The sequence below is a fragment of the Dromiciops gliroides genome, chromosome 2 (assembly GCF_019393635.1).
Source record: "Dromiciops gliroides isolate mDroGli1 chromosome 2, mDroGli1.pri, whole genome shotgun sequence".
NCBI lineage: Eukaryota > Metazoa > Chordata > Mammalia > Microbiotheria > Microbiotheriidae > Dromiciops > Dromiciops gliroides.
The window spans coordinates 698,253,847-698,266,517 of record NC_057862.1 but is presented as its reverse complement, the minus strand read 5'-3'; the positions used below and the strand labels follow the sequence as shown (position 1 = coordinate 698,266,517).

Genomic DNA, 12,671 nt, shown 5'->3' with positions numbered 1-12,671 from the left:
ATCAAATTACTTGCTGTCTTAGTGGGGGGGAGAGAGGGAAAAAATTTGAAACTAGTAATCTTATAAAAACAAATCTTGAAAACTATCTCTACATGTAACTGGAAAATAATAAAATACTTTAATTATTAAAAAATGATTTGCAGAATGATAAACAATTACTGATTTAAAAAACTAATAACTTAAACCTCCATGAAACAAATGGTCCACAAAAACATTCCTTTCTTCCTGAAGCTTTTACGATGCATTGTAATCATTAACCAGTCTTCTACTTTTAAATTTAAATGGCCAATTGAGACAAACAGTTCTGAGACCTTTCTTCCACCACTGATTAAGACTGGGGTGGCAAGTGTTGTACAGAATATTCATTTAGCCTTCTGAGCAGATTTTGTGACCTTGCCAGCTCCAGCAGCCTTCTTGTCAACTGCCTCGATGACACCAACTGCAACAGTCTGCCTCATATCACAAACAGCAAAACGACCCAGAGGAGGATAATCAGAAAAACTCTCCATACACATGGGCTTGCCTGGAACCATGTCAACAATGGCAGCATCGCCAGATTTCAGGAATTTAGGGCCATCTTCTCCATCTTCTTACCAGAACTATGATCAATCTTCTCCTTTAGTTCAGCAAATTTGCAAGTAATGTGAGCAGTGTGATAATCCAGTACATGTGCATAGCCAGCACTGATTTGGCCTAGATGGTTCAGGAGGATGATCTATGTGGTAAAGCCAGCTGCTTCCTTAGATGGCTCATTCTTGCTATCACCAGCCACATTACCACATTGGACATCTTTGACAGACACATTCTTGACATTGAAACCAACATTATTCCCTAGGCTGAGCCTCACTCAGAGCTTCATGGTGGGTTTCAACAGACTTTGCTTCAGTTGTAGCATTGACTGGGGCAAAGGCGACCACCATGCCTGGGTTCAGAACACCAGTCTCCACTGGGCCAACAGGTACAGTACCAATACCGCCAATCTTGTAGATGTCTCAGAGGGGTAGACGAAGGCACTTGTCAGATGGATGAGTTGGTGGCAGGATGCAATCTAAAGCTTCAAGCAGTGTGGTTCCATTAGCATTGCTAGCCTTATGGGTGACTTTCTATCCCTTGAACCAAGGCATGTTAGAGCTTGGCTCCAGCATGTTGTCACTATTCCAACCTGAAACTGGCACAACAGCTACTGTGTCAGGGTTGTAGCCAATTTTCTTAATATAGGTACTGACTTCCTTGACAATTTCCTCATATCTCTTCTGGCTGTAGGGGGGCTCGGTGGAATCCATTTTGTTGACACCAAGAATCAGTTGTTTCACACCTAGTGTGTAGTCCAGAAGGGCATACTCAGGGATCTGCCCATTCTTTGAGATACCAGCTTCAAATTCACCAACACCAGCAGCAACAATCAGGACAGCACAGTCAACCTGAGATGTGCCTATAGTCATGTTCTTGATAAAGTCTCTGTGTTCTGGAGCATCAATAATGGTCACGTAATGCTTGCTGGTCTCAAATTTCCACAGGGAGATATCAATAGTGATACCATGTTCACGTTCAGCCTTCAGCTTATCCAAGACCCAGCCATATTGGAAGGAGCCCTTTCCCATCTCAGCAGCCTCCTTCTCAAACTTCTCGATGGTTCTCTTATCAATTCCCCCACATTTGTAGATGAGGTGACCAGTAGTGATGGACTTGCCAGAGTCTACGTGTCCAATGACGACAATGTTAATGTGAGTCTTTTCCTTGCCCATTTTTGTGGAGGCCTAGCGATGGTTTTCACACCTGTGTTCTGGTGGCAAACCTGTTGTGAAAAAGCAATCTTTTTATGTTCTCAGTTGCACTCTGGTGAAGCCTGCAGATCCCTTTTCAAAACCTGCCTTTGGGGGCAGCTAGGTGGCGCAGTGGATAGAGCACTGGCCCTGGATTCAGGAAGACCTGAGTTCAAATCCAGCCTCAGACACTTTAGACACTTAGTAGCTGTGTGACCCTGGACAAGTCACAACCCCAATTGCCTCACACACACGCACAAAAAACAACCAACACACACACACAAAAAATCCCTGCCTTTGTTGAGAACAGTCACGGTAGAAGGATATAGCCAAATTTCACTAGATATTAGTAAAAACTAAAGATGTCATTTTTCCTCCACAGAAATTCATGGACCCCTTGAAATCTGTCCATGAACCCCAGGTTAAGGCCCCTTGGACTAGTACTATCTAATCCTAATCCCCTGCCTGCTGAGCTAGAACTGGGAACTCTAGCACCTGAGGCCAATTTAGAAGCAGGGAGGGGGGAGTAGGGGAAGGGGCATAATCTGAGGATACTTATGATAAAGCTAGGAGGTCCAGGCACACCTGACCCCAGATCAGCCCCCTGAAGGCTCTGGCCTCTTCAGAGCCCTTGGGTGCAGTTTGGGGGATGAAGGAGAAAATGAATGACAGAAGAAATCAGTAAGAAGGAAAGAGATCCCTTGGAGTTGGGGGAGAAGCCTGGCACCTGGTGTAGGCAGACCCTCTGGAGAGATTCCATGAACCAAAGTGCTTTTCCCAAAGAAATAAATGGCAATTCCAGCCATAGCTGCAGGTCCCACCTGCATCTCTCCTCCCCCCACCTTCCCCCACCCCCTTACAGGGTTGGCTCAAGCTATCAGGATCCCAGAGTATGACAGGTGGCCAGGGATTCTATGACCACCCAACCTGAGCAAGAGTCCTCTCTGTGTCACACCTGGCAAGTAGTCATCCATCCTCTGCTTAAAGACCTCTGTGAAGGGGACCCCACTTATGGTGGGAAGAGTCTTGAGTCAGAGGACCTGGGTTCAAATCTTCCCCTCTGATGGGGAAGTCCCTCCAGTGCCTCGGGCCTGATTGTCTTCCCCTGTACTAGGGAAGGGTTTTACTCAGTGACCTCTGAGGACCCTTCCAGCTCAGCCTTCTGACAGCAGGCAGCCCATTTCCTTCGGAGAGAAGGTTAGAAAGTTGTTCTTCAATTTGCCAAACTGAACACTCCTAATCCCTGATCCATTGGACCATGCTTTCCCCTGCTGTTATCTACCCTTAGGCCTAGGGTCTCCAGATTGGACATTCCTAGCTCTTGCAAGGCAACTCCAAAGATTGAGTGAATTGGGCAAATTGAGCCAACACACATTCCTTAATCACCTCCTTTGTGTTTGTCCTGGCTGAGGGTGGATGAGCATCCCTCAGTCTGAACCCAAGGGGAGAAACAACTGGCTCTCAAGGAGATAACAGATTGATGAGAGAAGCCTGGGGATGCAATTGGCTCTGAAACTAGGAAGAAGGAGGTGAGTACAAACAAAAGGAAGATACTAATTGTCCTTTCTTTGTGTCTCTAGCACTTAGCACAGTGCCTGGCACAATGCTTGCTGACTTGGCTTTTTGGCTGTGACCTCGGGTGATGGAGAAGATACTCACATCTCAAGGCTGTTTCGAGGGAAAGCATTTTAGAAATATAAATTATTAGTATCTGAGCAAGGTGTTCCTGGCAAGGGGGATGGCATGGGCAGAGGCTGGGAGATGAGAGAGGGCAGGAAGAGAATCTGCTGGTCAGGCCTGGACTTCTAGAGGGAGCTTATGAAGTCCTGGACCTTGCCTGGAATCCCAGGGCTAAGACAGGCAGGTGGTTGTTCGATTTTCAGGGTGAGCTTTGGCAGTTCCGAAATCAACTAACTTGACAGATCAGGGCTGGATTAATTGGTAGGTTGTCTGGACTTAAAGTGTTAGTACAGGTTAAACTAGATTGTGCCCTGCCCACATCTCTCCTCTGGAGAGCCCATTGTTAACCATTCACCAGTGAACCCTCATCAGTTACCCCCTCTCTAAAACGAGGGTTTGTGAAATTGCTGGGAGGCTCAAATGAGAAAACGTCTATGGAGTGCTCTGTAAGCTTCTAAACATGGCTGTAGTCCAGTGGGTTCCAGGCCCTGTGCTATGGTTTTACCCATATTACCTGCTTGATTGGACAGACGAGGAAGGTGAGGCTGACCTACCACACAGCAGGGTTACGAAGCTGGGAAGAGTCTGAGGCTCAATTTGAACTCAATCTCCTGCCTCCAAGCCCAGGGCATTATTTACAGTACCACCTCACTGTGTCTGCTGGATTCATTGGAATTCTCTCTAATAAAAAGGGATTGTAAACAGGAAATCAGGACAGCGGTGTCATCGTCATCTCTTGTCATTATCACTCCAACCTTTGAAGGGTTCCATGCCATGGTAGCTTCACTTTTTGTTGTTGTTGTTTTTGTTTGTTTTTTGTTTTGTTTTGTTTTGTTTCAGGGCAATGGGGATTAAGTGATTTGCCCAGGGTCACACAGCTAGTAAGTGTCAAGAGTCCGGGGCCGGATTTGAACTCAGGTACTCCTGAATCCAGGGCCAGTGCTTTATACACTGCTCCACCTAGCTGCCCCCTTGCTTCACGTTTAACTCATAGAATCCAGACTTGGCGGGGACCTGGGCTGGGGTGGGGGCAGGGAGGCATTTGTTTGTTCAGACCAGTGCCAGAACAGAAGGACCTTCAACTATTTCATAGAAGCGGTCATCCGTTGCACAATGCTGGGAAAGCACTGTGCAAACCTTAAGTCGAACCTAAATTTCGGTACCATTGTGCTTTGCTTGAAGACCATTTGTGATAGGGAGCTCATTACTTGTTGAGACAGTCCTTACCATAGTTGGACAGCTCAGTTTCTGGTATGTTTTTCCTTTGATTCCAGCAGAATATTCTCTTTTTGTGGGGAGGGGTATCCGGGGGTGGAAGGATGGAGAACATGTTTCTACTTTGTTGTGGAGTGGAAAGAACAAATGGATTTGGAGATAGAAGACCCGAGTTCAAGTCCTGGGCTGACACTTTCTAATTGGGTGCAGTTCTTTAGATTGGGAGCTCTTTGAGGACAGGACTAATTGTCCTTTCTTTGTGTCTCTAGCACTTAGCACAGTGCCTGGCACAATGCTTGCTGACTTGGCTTTTTGGCTGTGACCTCGGGTGATGGAGAAGATACTCACATCTCAAGGCTGTTTCGAGGGAAAGCATTTTAGAAATATAAATTATTAGCAGTAGTTCTGGCTTCTGGGCACCAGGGAGGAAGTGCGATTGGCCCCAGAATCTGTTGTTGTCCAGCTATTTTCAACTGGATCTGACTCCTTATGGCTCCATGAGGGGTTTTCTTGGCAAAGATCCTGGAGTATTCTGCTACTTCCTTCTCCAGCTCATTTTACAGATGAGGAAACCGAGGCAAACAGGGTGAAATCACACAGTTTGGTAAGTTCAAATATGAGACCAGATTTAAAAAAAATAATAAGCATTTTTATTTAAAGTTATGAGTTCCAAATTTTATCCCTCCATCCCTTCCTCCCCTCCCCCCTCCCTGAGGCAGTAAGCAATCAGATATAGGTGATACATGTACAGGTATGTAAAATATTGCCATATTAGTTATTTTGTATAAGAAAACTTGAATAAAATTTTAAAAAATAGAAAGTAAAAAATGGCATGCTTCAATCAATATCAGTTCTTTCTTTGGAGGTGGATAGTATGTTCCATCATTAGTCCTTGGTCTTTGGTCATTGTATTGCTGAGATTAGTTAAGCCATTCAGAGTTTTTCATCAAAAAATATTGCTGTTACTGTGCACATTCTCCTGGTTCTGCTCACTTCACTCTACATCAGTTCATACAAGTCTTTCCAGACCTGTCTGAAGTGATCCTGCTTGTCATTTCTTATAGCACAATAATATTCCATCACCATCATATACCACAGCTTGCTTAGCCATTCTCCAATTGATGGGCATTCCTTTGACTTCCAATTCTGAGCCACCACAAAAAGAGCTGCTATAAATAGTTTTGGAAAGATAGGTGTTTTTCTCTTTTTTGGGATGTCTTTGATATATAAACCTAACAGTGGGATGGCTGGATCAAAGGATATGCACAGTTCTACAGACCTTTGGGCATAGTTCCAAATTGCTCTCCAGAGTGGTTGGATCAGTTCACAACTCCACCAACAATGGATTAGCATCCCATCTTTCCCACATCTTCAACATCCAATATTTTCCTTTTTTTTGTTATATTTGCCACTCTGACAGGTATGAAGTAGTACCTCAGAGTTATTTTAATTTGCATTTCTCTAATCCATAGTGATATAGAGCATTTTTTCACGACTGTAGTTAGCTTTGATTTCTTTGAAAACTGCCTGTTCATATCCTTTGACCATTGATCAATTGGGGAATGACTTGTATTTTTATAAATTTGTTCTTTTATAAACCAGTTCTCAATATATTTGAGAAATAAGGCCTTTATCAGAGATACTTGTTTCAAAAATTATTTCCCAGTTTTCTGCTTTACAATCTTGGTTATGTTAGTTTTGTCTGAAGACAGATTTAAACTGAGGAAGATGAGTCTTCCTGATTCCAGGCTGGGCACTCTATCCACTGCAGTTCCACCTAGCTGTCCCTGTGCTAGGTGATCTCAAAGAGAGTCTCATGTCTTCTTTTTGAAGATGAGAAAACTGATGCTAAGGCAGATCAGTGGCTCATCCACAAGTCCAAAGCTAGCGGGTGGAAGATTCAAGGCTTGAACCCAGGGCTCTTGGCTCCTAGTCCTGGACTCCATCTGGTGCCCTGTAGTTGCCTCCTCAGCAGATGGCGGTTGTCTCTGCCCTGTGTGTGGGCCACCTTTCCTGATATTCTCCTTAACTGTGAAGAGAAGATACCCTTGGAGCCTTCCTGTCATCCCTCTGGGGTTCTCTTGTCCACTCCCACTCTGCAGGTGGAGTAAGAGTCTTCGTGTCCTCTCCTTAAAGACCCACTTCAGCATCCTCCCCATTCCTGCCAAACTGGTCTGGATGACTCCCCTGCTGGCACCCACACTTACAACAACAACTTTAATAAGACAGCATCACTGGGAGGTGGAGGCTCCCAGTTTCCAGTCATGTCCCTGCAAACAGCCAAGCCCAAGGGCTGTGTGGATATGACCATGGAACTGCCTGGTGACACTACCCTTTCCAGGAACCTAACCCTGAACTTTGGGATTGGTCAAGAGGCAGACACAGTCTGAAGTGAATTAATTACTGGGTCTGGAGAGGTTCATTTCCCAGAGGTGTTAAAGGATAAGGGATCATCTTGTCTCCCTGGAGTTAGGTTTCTCTCTGGGATGTTTTTAAGCCTGGAGCATGATTTTCTTTCTTTTTTTAATCATAAAAGTATTTTAATATTTTCTAGTTACATGTAGAGATAGTTTTCAACATTTGTTTTTAAAAGATTCTTAGTTCCAAATTTTTCTCCCTCTCTCCTCCCTCCCCAAGACAGCAAGCAATCTGATATAGGTTATATATGTTGTGTTGTTTAAAATCTAAATTGTGGGTTCTAATCTGCCCCCCCCCCCGTCTTGGGGAGAAGCTGGCTAAAATCACTGATAAATTCAGCAAGAGTTTAGGTATTTAAAGATTTATTAAAATATATATTATAAGTTAGTGAAGAGAGAGAGACTGAGAACAGATTCCTTATAGCATGGAAATCCTAGCTCAGATCTAATTGAGTATAGCCAGAAAGAAAGAAAGCAGTTTTCCTTCCTAGCAGCCCACATAAAATATCTCACCACCACGCCAGTGTCTGAACAACTGAGAGGGGCCTCCCTGTTCTCCATCTGCTGCCACGCTCATTTCCTGGACGAAAAGAGGCCAATCCTCAACGGCTTCTCTCAGAAGCTGTCTGTGAAACAGGAAGCAGGGCTGTCCACACACACAGCTCCAAGCTAATTGGCTGGTAGCTTTGATTGACATGACTACATGTGATTCTATAGATGTAATTTCCAGATGCCAAATCACATGCTTTCTCCTCAGGGCAGAGCTCTGATTCTCACAATGTATAATCACATTTAATATATTTCTGCATTAGTCATGCTGTGAAAGAATTATAGCAAAAGGGAAAAGCCTCAAAAAAGAAAAACAAAAAAATAGAAATAGTATTGTTCAATCTGTATCTGGATGCCACAGTTCTTTTTTCTGGATTTGGAGAATATTTTCAATCATGAGTCCTTTGGAACTATTTTGGACCATTGTATTCCTGAGAAGAGTCAAGTGTATCCCAGTTGATCAACACACAATGTTGTTGATACTGTGTACAATGTTCTCCTGGTTCTGCTCCTCTAACTCAGCATCAGTTCATGTAAATCCTTCCAGGTTTCTCTGAACTCCTCCTGCTCATCGTTTCTTACAGCACAATAGTATTCCATGACATTCATATACCACAACTTGTCCAGCCATTCCCCAATTGATGGGCATCCCCATAGCTTCCAATTCCTTGCCATCACAAAAAGAGCAGCTGTAAATATTTTTGTCCATGTAGGTCTGGGGCATGATTTTCCTCTAAGAAAGGAAGAGAGAGATGGATAGATGGGATGAAAAGGAGCTCAAGACTTAAAAAAAGATAAGGCCAGGTTTGGAGTCAGTTCACCACGCTCCCTGGTTCTGGCTCTACCATGCATTATTACCTGTGTGATTTTGGGCAAATCCCGTTTCTATGGGCCTCAGTTTTCTCATCCATAAAAGAGGGTGAATGAGAGCATTAGTACTAAATTCCAATGTACTACTATTTCATATATACTACGAAATATACTATTTTTTTTAAGTGAGGCAATTGGGATTAAGTGACTTGCCCAGGGTCACACAGCTAGTAAGTGTCAAGTGTCTGAGGCCGGATTTGAACTCAGGTCCTCCTGACTCCAGGGCCAGTGCTCTATCCACTGCACCACCTAGCTGCCCCGAAATAGACTGTTTTATAAATTGCCATTAGTTTTAACCCCACTGATGATGTTCAACATACAGCAGGCTGTAGCCTTGTTATCCAAGACATTGTTTGGATTTTAGAGAAGAAGTAATGAGAAAAGAGTGTTTATTTCAGAGAAATTCATCTTACTGCCAAATAGTCACTTTGTTAAAAAAAAAAAAGTGGGGGGAATGCTAGGCTTTTTCAATTCCAGGGCCATTAACTATGAGCTATTTAGCTTTAGATATATAAGCACAAGCCCCTCCTCCCACCTAGAGGCACAGTCATCCTTGAGCTATGTTGGCTCTGTCTGGAAAGGAGAGGTTGTCTCAATAAGCACCCTGTGAGACACCAGCCAATAAGGCTGTGGAAGCCAGAAATTCGAAGAAGTCACAAAGTGGCAGCTTAAGGCTCAAGATCAGCAGTAGCTTCCAAACAAAGAGGGCCCTCCCAAAGCACAATGGACTCCCCCATATGGGAATGTTAGCATTAATATCTGTTTGGTCTATAATGCCACAGAGCTCCCTATCTTGTGTCCTCAGATATCTAAAGAAAGTATTTCTGTTTGGAGAGGACATGGTATACTGGAATACTCCAGGCATCCACAATGAAATCCATAATCATTCCAAAGAATATGGCCCAACCATTCATATGGGACACACCAAATGGACAAAGAACACTGGTTGCCCAGATTATATGTTGGACAGAGCCTATTGAGTCAGTACATCATTGTGGGTGTGTCTTTGACTGACACTGTTGGTCCACATTGAGCTGGGTTCAGACCTGAAGAATAGAGAGAAGACTGGATTGTCTTGGGGAAGGTGGGCGGTGCCATTTTTGGCTACCCCAAGCTGCTTCTTGGCACCAAAGGTCATCTTTATAGCACTAGTATTCACAGCATGGCCATGAATCATGGGAAGCTATCATTACAGCTGAGTCACAGTAGCAGGTGAGGTCAAGGATAACAAGATAAACAGCACATGACTGTTGATAATGTCTATGAAAAAAGTTGTATAACTTATTCTCAAGGTCCTGTACGATTGAGAACAGGTGAGCTGGTCATGGAGTGAGACGGATAGAGAGCAGTGGTGTTTTTTTTTTAATCCAGCAATACCACTGCTAGGTTTATATCCCAAAGACATCCCCCCAAAGAGAAAAAGAACCATTTGTACAAAAATATTTGTAGCAGCTCTTTTTGTGGTGGCTAAGAATAGGTAATCAAGGGGGCGCAGTGGATAAAGCATCAGCCCTGGATTCAGGAAGACCTGAGTTGAAGTCTGACCTCAGACACTTGACACTAGGTGTGTGACCCTGGGCACATCATTTAACCATCATTTTGCCCCGCAAAAAAAAAATAAAATAAAAAATAGGTAAAGAAATGCCTTTTAATTGGGGAATGGCTGAACAAGCTGTGGTATATGATGGTGATGGAATATTATTGTGGTACAAGAAATGGCAAGCAGGACCATTTCAGAAAGGCTGGAAAGACATGAACTGATGGATAGTGAAGAGAGAAGAACCAGGACATTGTGCACAGAGACAGCAATATTGTTTGCTGAAGAACTGTGAATGACAACTATTGTCAGCAATACAATGATCCAAGACAATCCCAAAGGACTGTTGATGAAGCATACTATCCACCTCCAAAGAAAGAACTGAACTTGATGGAACACAGACTAAAGTGTGCTATTTCTTCTCACTTTAAAATTTTTTTCCCTTTTATTCATGTTTTCTTGTATAAAATGACTAATATGGTAATGGTTTACATAATCATACAGGTATAACCCAAATCTGATTGCTTGCCCCCTCTGAGAGGAGAGAGGAGGGAGGGAAGGGGCGGATAAAAATTGGAACCCCAAACTATAAAAATGTTCATCGCTTAAATAAACAAACCAACCAATAAACCAACCTTAAAAATAGATGACAGCACCTATCTTTTGGGATCAAATCCTATTTGTAAAGTGCTTAGCTAGTTCCTGGCACACAGTAGGCACTTGGGGGCTGTTTCCTTCCTTCTGTTGCCCCCACAAACACATGCTACAAATGTATTGTTGTCCCTGGGACTTTGTTTCTGAGCTCCACAAGATGTTACCAAGGAATGTGGAGTCGGTGTTGCCTTTGGCTGACATGTTTCGCTTTGTCAAGTTAGTGATGACTAAGGCAGCTCCTTAAGTTGGATTATAGCAATGGGTTTTCACGGTGGAAAGATCTCTATGAAATGGTCCCCGAGGGCCCGTGGGTCCTCTCCTTCCTGCCAGTCTCTCTCTCCTGTGATCTTGCCCAGGTCAGGAGAGAGGTGCTTCTGCGGAGCCATCTCTAAGTCTCCTTTTTCTTCTGGCTTTGGACGGTTTCGGATCTTTTCCCTAACGAGTCGCAGCTCTGACTGAGCGCAGACACCTGACTTAGGCACGACTCCCGGATCAGCACCGAGCCACTTCCCGTCTGTTGAAATCGACTCAATTTCATTTTTGGTGACGTTATTTCGTGTTTTCCACGTCCTGCGCCTTTTGAGTTTTTTTTCTCAGTCAGTCCACAAAAGCATTTATTAAGCGCCTACTATGTGTCAGGCACAGTCCTAAACACTCGATGCAATAAAAGGCAAAAGACAGACAGTTCCTGCCCCTGAAAAGTTCAGGTCCTTTATAATGGAGGAGACATAAGCAATTATGTACTAACGAGATATGCACAGGATAAATTGGAGATAACTAACGAGGGAGGGCTGTTTGAAGAAGATGGAGTTTTAGCTGGGACTTTAAGGAAGCCAGGGAAATCAGGAGGCAGAGATGAGGCAGAGATGAGGCAGAGCATGGATGATGCCAACCCCCTTCAGTGTGTTTGAAGGCAGAGACGTCCTGTCTCGGCTAATTGAAATGTCAGATTCAAGAAGGTCTTCAGGTCCTGTTCACTTAGTTCTGATTGACTGGATTAAGAAGCATTCTCTTTGAATGGATTGGGGATAATCATTGCGTCCCCCTTCTTACATCTTTATACAAGCTCCCAGTGTATGGGAACTTCCAAAAACTGTGCCACTATGGCTTAGTGCTGAGACGGGCAGACCTTCCAGGAACACGGAGACAATGGTCCCCTGCCCGCTGCCCCTACCAGACCTCAGCGGGTGAGGTGTGCGTGTTCTCTCTCCCTCTCTTCCCCGCTCCGCCTCCCCTCTCCCACCCCTTCTCTCACTTCTCTCTCCCTCTCTCTCTCCTCTCCCTCCCCCCTCCCCCTCCCTGCCTCTCTTTCTCACTGTCCCCCCCCTCACTTTCTCCCCCCTCCCCCCTCTCCTTCCGTTCTCTCCCCTTCCCTGCCTCCCTCCCTGTCTCTCCCTCCCCCATCTCTCCCCCTCCCTCCCCTTCTCTCTCTTCTCTCTTCCTCTCTCCCCCTCCCTCTCTCTCCCCCTCTCTGCCTCTCTCCCTCCCCCCCCCCCCCCGTCCCTCCCCTCCCCTCTCTCCCTCTCTCCCCCTCTCTGCCTCCCTCCCTCTCTCCCCCCTCCCTGTCCCTCCCCTCCCCTCTCTCCCTCCCCCTTCTCTCCCTCTCTCTCCCCCTCTCTGCCTCTCTCCCTCTCCCCCCCCCCCGTCCCTCCCCTCCCCTCTCTCCCTCTCTCCCCCTCCCTCTCTCTCCCCCTCTCTGCCTCTCTCCCTCCCCCCCCCCGTCCCTCCCCTCTCTCCCTCTCTCCCCCTGCCTCCCTCCCTCTCTCCCCCCTCCCTGTCCCTCCCCTCCCCTCTCTCCCTCTCTCTCCCCCTCTCTGCCTCTCTCCCTCTCCCCCCCCCGTCCCTCCCCTCCCCTCTCTCCCTCTCTCTCCCCCTCTCTCTCCCCCCCCCCATCCCTCCCCTCCCCTCTCTCCCTCTCTCACTTCCCCCTCCCTCTCCCTCCCCGACCCTGTCTCTCCCCACCCCCACCTCCCACTTGCTCTGGCG

General features: G+C 45.6%; 1 pseudogene; it reads right to left on the bottom strand.

The window, feature by feature from the left end:
* Positions 1-312: 312 nt before the first annotated feature.
* LOC122744550 lies at positions 313-1,749 on the bottom strand (annotated as a pseudogene).
* Positions 1,750-12,671: the final 10,922 nt, after the last annotated feature.